Here is a 9,358-nt window from a genome sequence, read left to right as displayed (position 1 = left end):
ATAGAGCTAAGTCCCAGCCCCAGTCTCAGTGCAATCACCTGAGAATCCCTAAGTACTACATCAGTAAAGGCATTATTAGCTCAGCCCCACCCAATGCGTGAAACCAAGAGACAAAATAAAATGGTATTGTTTTAAGCCACAGAGCTTTATAGTGTTTTCTTATGCAACAATAGATAGCTAAAACAGAACTTGGTATCTGGAAAGAATGTTCCACCTTAAGAAGCAAAAACCTGTGGCATTAACATTGGAATCAAGTGGTCAGTGGATGATGGAGGTCCTTTAAGAGATCATTTATGAAATCTTAAAAAAACAGTGATGAAATTTCTATTGAAGGTTGAGGGAGAGGGATCTTGAATTTTGGTTGCATTAATAGCATGGTGTCAACACACACAGAAAATGGTGGTGAAACTGTCACCTGCCTTAGAGTGGGAAATAGAAAAGGTATATAAGGAACTCATGGGTCTGGCAAGGCTATTTATAGGCAGACAGTCGAAAGTGCCAACTGTTTTTGGTTTTAGCTACCTATTAAAAAATACTTGAGGAGTAAAATAAGAAAAGAAAAAACATAGTTTTTAAGTTGAATTTAGAGAAAATATAAAGCAACCAGGATTCACTGGGAAGCTATTTCTAGCATCCACTCTCTGAATAACAAAAGCTGCTCCAGGTAAGTAATGGACCCACAGGGAAAAAAAAAAAATCCAACCATGACACCGAAGACAAAACACTCCTCAGCATAAACATACTTCAGCATAAATTTCAGGCCAAAGGTGGGACTATAAGATACTTTGTGGAAACCTCAGGAAGATTTTAAGTGATGTGTCATAGAGCCTTTCAGCTAAACAAAAGGACTTCTAAGAATCTGAAGGGTGTGCCTCAACCACCCTCTTGATTAAATAATAGGTCTTCTAAGAATCATAAGGACATTGTCCCAGAGCAGTTTCTGTTTGAGAACAGCATGTCTGTTTGAGAAAAAAAAGAGTGCAAGTATGGCTTTTACTAAATGGAGTTTATTATAGTTGGATACAAAAGAAATACACATTGTTTTTAAAGGAATTGAGTCCACTTGGACTCAATTGGATGTAGAAATAATTCATACTGAAAAAGGGCCTCTGGGCCTTAAACTTCTACAAGTCAAGAAAATTAAATAGTTCTAAAGTGGGACCATTTACTATGGAAAAGAAAAGAATGGCTTAGGGCAAAGTCCAAAGGCTTGGGAATATTCTCAGAGCTGAGGACTCCACTGTAATCAAGGACTGGAAACTTGTGCCCTGCTGACTTTCCATATACTACAAATCAGTGACTGCTATATCCCCCCTTTAGTCTATTCCAAGATTTCTGTCCCTGTCTCATCATTATAAATTGGGTGAAAGGGGAACACAAATACTTATCTCCTTTGCTCATAGTTCTTTAGGGCAGAAGGAATGTTGACAGCATGGTGACTTATGGTACCTGCTGGGACACTTCTGTCAGATTTTGATGGTTGACAGAAATGAGGAGTTGACAACTGATGATGAGAATGGGTTCAGACTTGTTCATCATACAAGCTACCTAGAAGAGAAGAGATGCTAGTTGAGGGAAGGGGAATCTAAAATACTTAGAAGGCAGGACCAGCTGCAATGCTCAGGGCCATAGTTTATTCCATTAACCTTCCTCTTACAAATTTCTCTGAAGAAAAGACCATCTGGAATCATGCACAATGTTTACATAGGAATGAACTGACGACATGGGAAGCAAGCAAATCTGATCAGATGACGCAGTAAATTCTGGTGCACATGCAGGACAAAGGCACTTGCTGGTGCTGGTGCTGGGAGGGTTGCTGTTGGTAACTCACACCTGCATCCCACTTCAGGAATTGTCTAAAGATGTCCCAAATTATGACACCTGTCCATGTGTTAGAGTCTGTAAACAAGTCAAAATAACACCTGGCATTTTGCCAGGGGAATGTTAAAGTTCGTAAACAAGTCTGGATGGTGCCTGGCAAAATGCCAGAGGGAGTGGTTTGAGAAGTAACAAAAACAAGCCATTAAATGTGGAGATTCCTTATTGGTTGACTGATGTATCTAGTTTATGCTAATTAGATAAGCTGTGTGGAATGTATAAATACTGCTCCTGTCCTGCAATAAACGGCTCCCACTCCTGCTGTATCAACGTGCAGAAGTTGTTCATCACCCCCCGGTTATTTTGCTGCAGCTGGACTGCGGCAGATGGTGGCCCGTACGGGGAGCCCCGGGACACTCGGGGGTAAGTGACGAAAAAAAACTGCCCGTCCATAGATAGGACGGGAGCAAATCTGCTCGTCCCTAGGCAGATAGGGCGAGAGGAAAAATGGCCATTTTGAGAAAATGGAGAAGATTGATACAGTATGTTTGTGTCTTGTTTTGTCTCAGTGTATTGTATTGTCTTTGTGATGAAAATATGGAAGGGGTGAGAAGTAAATTACTAAGGGAAGAAGGCACCCCAGTGGAACCAAGAATAGTTAGGGCATGTGTTGATAAGAGCCCAGGAACTCTAGTCAGAAAGAAAAAGAAAGTTCAGAAGAAGAAAGATTATCAGGAAAAAAGTTGCAGCAAAAGGCTATTACTAAATACTTTTCGTTACTGGAGGGTGCATGAAGCAGAGAGGCGGCTGCCGAGTGTGCAAGCTGGTTACAGCGCAGCAAGGATTTTCCAAGAGGCAGCGGCGACTGGCCCTTCCCCGCCTCCTGGCCGGGGAGCTGGCTCTTCCACTGCCTCGAGCCCAAATCTAGACCTGACCTGGAGGCACAGTCTCGCAGGCTCTTGCTCCCTGTGTCCAGTAGCAGTTTGAGTCCGGGACACTCCCCAGGGCCATCTGGGGCTGCCCAGGACGCTACAGCTGGATGTTTGGTCATTTTCAATGCCAATAACTAAACTACAATGGTTCTCCCACACCTGGAAGCTAATGAGTAATGAGCACTATTAAGGCTTATTTCAAATGTAAAAAACCTTGAGATAATGTACTAAATTGTTCAGAAGGTTGTTTTCTTAGTAGAATGCTATAGGATTTTCTTTAGCCATCCTGAGTTCCTGCCTTCGTCCCAGTGCCGGTAAAGACCAAGGTGGAAGAATTTCCAGCGTTGCTGAAAACCGGACAAGACTTCAGCTGAGAAACGGACAAGACGGATCAAGCTAGTTGCCTGCAAAACTTACCTGGACTGTGATTTAAGCTAGCTGTCTGCAGAACTTACCTGGACTGTGATTTACCTGGACTGGGAGTTAATCTATTGAGACACTACTTTACCTGGACTGAGACAACAAACTGTAATCTATAACAAATTGTAACTCGGTATCTTTACTAACAGTGTCATTGCTGGTATAATTATTCCAAGGGCTTCTTACATGGAGCCATCAATTGGCTTGGTATTGTGGCATTTTGTATCCTCCCTTTCTGTTTGTAGCAGGTTATTTATGGTGTTTCTGTAAAAACCACTATGGTTGTTATTTAAATTAAACAAAAGGGGGAAATGTTAGAGTCTGTAAACAAGTCAAAATAACACCTGGCATTTTGCCAGGGGAATGTTAAAGTTCGTAAACAAGTCTGGATGGTGCCTGGCAAAATGCCAGAGGGAGTGGTTTGAGAAGTAACAAAAACAAGCCATTAAATGTGGAGATTCCTTATTGGTTGACTGATGTATCTAGTTTATGCTAATTAGATAAGCTGTGTGGAATGTATAAATACTGCTCCTGTCCTGCAATAAACGGCTCCCACTCCTGCTGTATCAACGTGCAGAAGTTGTTCATCACCCCCCGGTTATTTTGCTGCAGCTGGACTGCAGCACCCATGGGTAATGGTTAGGGTGGAGTTTCAAAGACCTACCCCTTTGCCTGGATTTGGGATATTTTTGAAAGTCTTTCTCAGCTTCAGAGCTCCCCATGGGATTACTGTAGCAATGGTATTGCTTTTCAACTCCTCCTTCTGCCAAATCTCATTTCCCCTGTTCCCTAAGGGGTGCTTTTTTTTTCCTTTGAGCACTTTTCCATAAACCCCTTAAATCCAAATCTCAGCATCTTAGGATCTGTTTCCCCAGAAATCCAATGTGTGATAATTTGCTTTTAAAAAATCCAAGTGTGTATGACTGTCAATAGTCATTCTTGATTTTACCCCAAAATTCAGCCATGTTCAAGTGTTCCCATTACTTTATGTTCTCCCCAACTCTTAAAAATGTTAGACTTTAAAATTTTTGCCAATCTAGTACCCATGTAATGGAAACTCACCTCAGATGTAATTTACATTCTCCTGATTACTAAGAAGTTAACATCTTTTCCTATGTGTGCTGGTCATTTGAATTTCCTGTTCTTGCCTATTGTCCACTTTTCTATAGGTGTTTCTTTTTCAACTTTTAAAATAGTTGGTATATTATCCCAGTGTTGGTTCTATCAATTTTAACTCTTGGCTTCTTGCCATTTCATTGCTTTAATAGTGTCTGGATGAACACAACCTCTTTAGCTTTCATGTAATCAGATTTATCTTATCTTTATTTACCTTACCTTTGTGATGAATGGAATTTTTTCTGCCTTATTTAAGAACATTCTTATTAGGCAGTCATGAAGACGTTTATCCATTTTATCTTCTAAAGGCATTATTGTTTCATTTTTGCATTTTTGCTATGATCTACCTGGAATTGATTTCTGTGTATGGTGTGAGGTGTGGGTCCAATTTTGCTTGTTCCAAATGGATAACCTATTGTCCCCAAACTATATTTGGAAAATTTAGTCCTTTCCCCAGGATACTGTCCTTCAGGGGCACTTTTCTTTTTCAAAATGGACTTTATTTTTCAGAATGGTTTTAGATTTACAAAGATTGACATACTAATGCTGAGCCCCCACAGACCCCATATCCAGTTTCTCCTGTTTTAACATCTTTCATTACAATGGAACAGTTGTTACAATAAATGAGTCAATACTGAAATATTATTATTAACTAAACTACTACATATTTCATTTAGATTTCCTCAGTTTTTATCTAATGTGTCTTTCTTTTCCAGGGTCCCATCCAGAAGCTCACAGTACATTTACTTGTCATTTCTCCTTAGGTTCCTCTGAACTGTTAGTTTCTCACCCTTCCCTTGTTTTTATTTTTACTTTTATTTATTTATTTTTGGTACTGGGGATTGAACTCAGGGGGGCTCTGAACCTCTGAGTCACATCCCCAACCCCATTTTGTATTTTATTTAGAGACAGGATCTCACTGAGTTGCTTAGCATCTCGCTTTTTGCTGAGGCTGGCTTTGAACTCACAATCCTCCTGCCTCAGCCTCCCAAGCCGCTGGGATTACAGGTGTGCGCCACTGCACCCTGCCTTCCCTTTCTTTTAAGGACATTGACTTTTTGGGTACTACTGGTCAAATATTTTGTAGGATGACACTCTACTGAAATTTGACTGGGTTTGGGAATGTAGCTCTATGGTAGAACTTTACATAGTGCTCAAGGACTTGCGTTCAATTTCAGTGCAGCAAATTTTTAAAAAAAATTGTCTGATATTTTATTTGTGAATAGACTGGGATTATGGGTTTTAGGGAGAAAGGCCACAGAGGCAAAATGCTACATAATATCAAGGATGTCTACTCCAGGTCTACATGACTTCTCACCATTGATGTTGACCTTGATCACCTGACAAATCATTTTTAGGTCTCATGTTTACTAAAATTCAGAGAAGTAAAATTAAAATGTGTTAGCATTATCTATCATTATATATTATGCTTACAGAAACAGGGCAGTTATATTTCTCCAGGATTTTTACCCTAAACCTTGCATTTTACCTAAACCTTGCATTGTATCAGGCAAAGGTGTTAGAAATGAAAATAGAAACATATTAAACACGTGGCTTACTCACAACTTCCAAGATACTCTAAAGAAATACTTGCGATATAAGAATATTTAAAATGGACCAATTCTATAAAATTTTTGACAAATCTAGGTATCTATTGACTGCCTATTTGGTTCTTTCCTGACTTACATGAATATTACATTCTCTATTCAATTGTAAAACAAAGCAATTGGTTTACCCTTTATTACTTAGTGAGTTTTCTTCTGATTTTGTATAGGCAGCTTAAAAATATAACTGTTTATTAGCAATATTTGAACATATTTGCCTACTTGGATATTCAACATAGGCTTTTAAATGCTATTCAGTCTTAATTAATGCTCTAAATGATCCTAATATGTATCTGGGCCTGGTTAGTATTAAAGACTGATGAAATTAAGGATAAAAAGAAGTTCCTCAGAAATAGCATTTATTGCAACATCTGTAACTAACCCATATTAAAATTTTACAAAGCTGGCTGGGAGCCATGGTCCATGCCTATAATTCCAGCAGCTAGAAAGGCTGAAGCAGGAAGATTTCAAGTTCAAAGCCAGCCTTAGAAACTTAGTAAGGCCCTGAGCAACTTGACAAGACCCTGTCTCTAAATAAAATTATAAAAAAGGATTGTAGATGTGGCTCAGGGGTTCAGTGGCTCAGGGGTTCAGTGTCCCTGGGTTCAAAACCTGATATCCTCTCCCCCAGATTTACAAAGCTAATGTATCCATAAATATTTAAGCAATGTTTTCACCTTTTAAAACTATATGCAGTGGTTAGATAAAAGGAAATGCACTAAGCACTTGCCCACACAATAATGTTAACTTATCAGAAGGCTGTTTGCACTCAGTGTCTTGCCTCTGTTCTCACTTAATCTTCCCTATTTTCTGGCCTCTAAATCCCATTAATCCCTCAAATAAGGAGAAACAGAACATAGTCAGAAATTTAAGATCAAATGTGAAACAACTAAGAACCTGTCAAGTGCAAAGTCTTGTACTATGTCATGAAGGCATCCTGAAACAGGACTATATGATCACCCCAACTGCCAAAAATCAACCTTGGGGCAAAGTATCTCTAGACTCTAGGCTATCTAAATCTCTCTAATCTTGTCTTCTCTATCTAAACTATCAGATTGCTGCTCAAAGACACAATTCATATTAAGATTATATGTTCACACACCATTTTCATTTGAATAGAATTGAGCTGCACAGTGAACATGTCATTGAGCAAAGCTGTTTGTCATAAAATGAATGTTCAGGTTTTTTTTTTTTTCTTTACCTACTTCATGGCAGAGGCTGCAAAATATTAATAACACTTCATAAAAACCAATTAAAATAGCACTTTTGGTTTCAAATTAACTAATTATTCAAGTAACTATTTAGAAGAGAGAACTTCCAGGTAGGCTGTACAACCGGGAGAAGCACTGAGCTTCGGGCCTGACTACCTAGGTTCAAATCTAACTGGGACTTCAGACAAATTTCTCAGCCACACTGTGTTTCAATTGCCCCATCTGTGCAAAGGACCTTGAAGGACTGTGAAGATTATATATGTGAGTCCATGAAGGCACTTGGAACCATGTCAGGTAAACAGGCAGCACCCCATATCTGTGAGTCTTTGTTAGTGATGCGATTTGGGAATAGTCTCTGAATTCACATGTTGGAAACATAATCCTCAAAGTCATATGGTATTTAAAGGTGGGGTCTTTGGGAGGTAATTATAATTACAGCAGGTCATATGATAGCATTAGTGACCCTATAAAGAGAGTTGAGCTATCAAGCTTGCTCTGTTTCACCAGGCCTTGCCTTGCACTGCCTTGGGATTCTGCAGAGTGCCCCTCACTATAAGGCTTTCACCAGATTGCATCTGTGAGGTCTTGAACTCCACAGCTTTCAGAACCTAAACAAACCCTTATTCTTTATAAATTATCCAACTTGTAGTATTCAGTTACAGCCACAGAAAAAGTCCTAACGTACTTCCCCTGGAGAGAAATATAAAGAAGAGTACAAAACTATATGTTTGTAAGAATAAGGTACTTTGTGTTTATTTTAAAGATAAGGTCTCCGTATGTTACCCTCCAATTCCTGGGCTCAAGCAATCCTCCTGCTTCAGCCTCTCCAGTAGCTGGAACTACAGAAGCATGCCACTGAACCAGGGCCAATGTCTGTTTTTATACTTTCCTTTTAAATTGTCTTTCAAATTCTGTAATCCATACCTAAGACAATGATTGTGAAAGTATGATTACTTCTCAAAGGTAGCTATATTTACAGAAGAAAGTGCAAAGTGACTATTTGAAGAGGGTTTTAAAAGGTAATATGATTATAGAATGTTGAAGCAAAGTATGATAGCAGCTTCAATCTTAATCTTTCTCACAATTTCTTTTTAAGTTTAACATATTTGGAAAATAGCTTTTCTCCTTCTGAATTGATGAGCAATTTTTCAGGTTCGTTTCATCTTTTCCAAAATTCAAGCCGTTTAGCAGAAAAAGTAAAACAATATGTAAACGTTCTTACCATAGTGCACACACCCAGGATTTATTGTGACAAAAATTATTTCTGATTTCAGCATGCGAGGAACGATTCGTGTGTAAGTCAGTCTAGGCGGAGTGATATTTTTATGCTGACGGGGGGGGGGGGGGGGGACCAACAAAAAGGAGCCAGCTTCAATAAAACGGGAGAGTTTATAATCAGTTTGCAAATTGAACTTGACGTTGTTGGAACCCGCGCGTCCTGGTGGGCCTAGGGCTTTACACGGTCCCGGAAGACTCCCAGACCCGCGGGGCGCCACTCCCCGCGCTGGGCCTCCGGGGGTGCTCGCTGGGAGACGGGCGCGCGCCGCTCCCGGGCATGCCCGGCCCCTGCGCGCCCTTCGCGCTCGCGCCCGGGACCGCTGGAACCCGCTGGAACCCGAGTCCCGCCCGCCCCCTGGTCGCCGCGAGCGGAAGGCGGTTAGGAGGGGGCCCGGCACGCCCGGAAGCCCGCGAGCCACCCGCCAGTGGGCCTTGAGGTCGCTTCTAGTCCTTGGAAATCGACCTCAACGTAGCTAAGAGGTCCGAACTCAGATTTGTGCAAAACTACCGGGGGGCAACTCATAAAAGGGTGAGGCGTCCCTGGGTGGGCTCGAACCACCAACCTTTCGGTTAACAGCCGAACGCGCTAACCGATTGCGCCACAGAGACTTCGGTGCCGGTAGTGTCTTCAGCTACTGCCTTTATGAAGAATAATAAAGGCAGTACGAACTGTTTATTACTTCTTGAAGGTACTGGAGTCTCTTGTTTGATAATTTCAACCCTCAATTCTATTTTCCATCTTTTAAGCACATTGGAAAATTAGGCAAGATCGGGGAAAATCACACCGTGCAATGTGTATTAAAATATCTTTGCTTTTGCCCCGCCCCCTTTTGGAATGTTCTCTTTCAGGAAGATAACTATTTCTTATCAGTTGCCTTTTATAAGGAAATAAAATTTTCCACCATGTGAGTTGAGAAACTTTCCTTTTGTTTCCAACTATTCGTCCAGTGCTTTGGTGGCTAGCCTTTGATTTACTTGG

The 9,358-nt window shown here is 40.6% G+C and overlaps 1 non-coding gene across 1 annotated transcript; it reads right to left on the bottom strand.

Annotated features, from left to right (window-relative positions):
• Positions 1–8,914: 8,914 nt before the first annotated feature.
• Trnan-guu (transfer RNA asparagine (anticodon GUU)) lies at positions 8,915–8,988 on the bottom strand. Its single transcript has one exon. It is a non-coding gene; the product is annotated as a tRNA-Asn (tRNA).
• Positions 8,989–9,358: the final 370 nt, after the last annotated feature.

Source organism: Marmota monax, unplaced genomic scaffold (genome assembly GCF_021218885.2).
Source record: "Marmota monax isolate L192 unplaced genomic scaffold, Marmota_monax_Labrador192_F-V1.1 WCK01_AAM20220418_F8-fsc00098, whole genome shotgun sequence".
Lineage (NCBI taxonomy): Eukaryota > Metazoa > Chordata > Mammalia > Rodentia > Sciuridae > Marmota > Marmota monax.
Note: the sequence above shows the minus strand (reverse complement) of the source record. Positions and strands in the feature narration are given on the sequence as shown.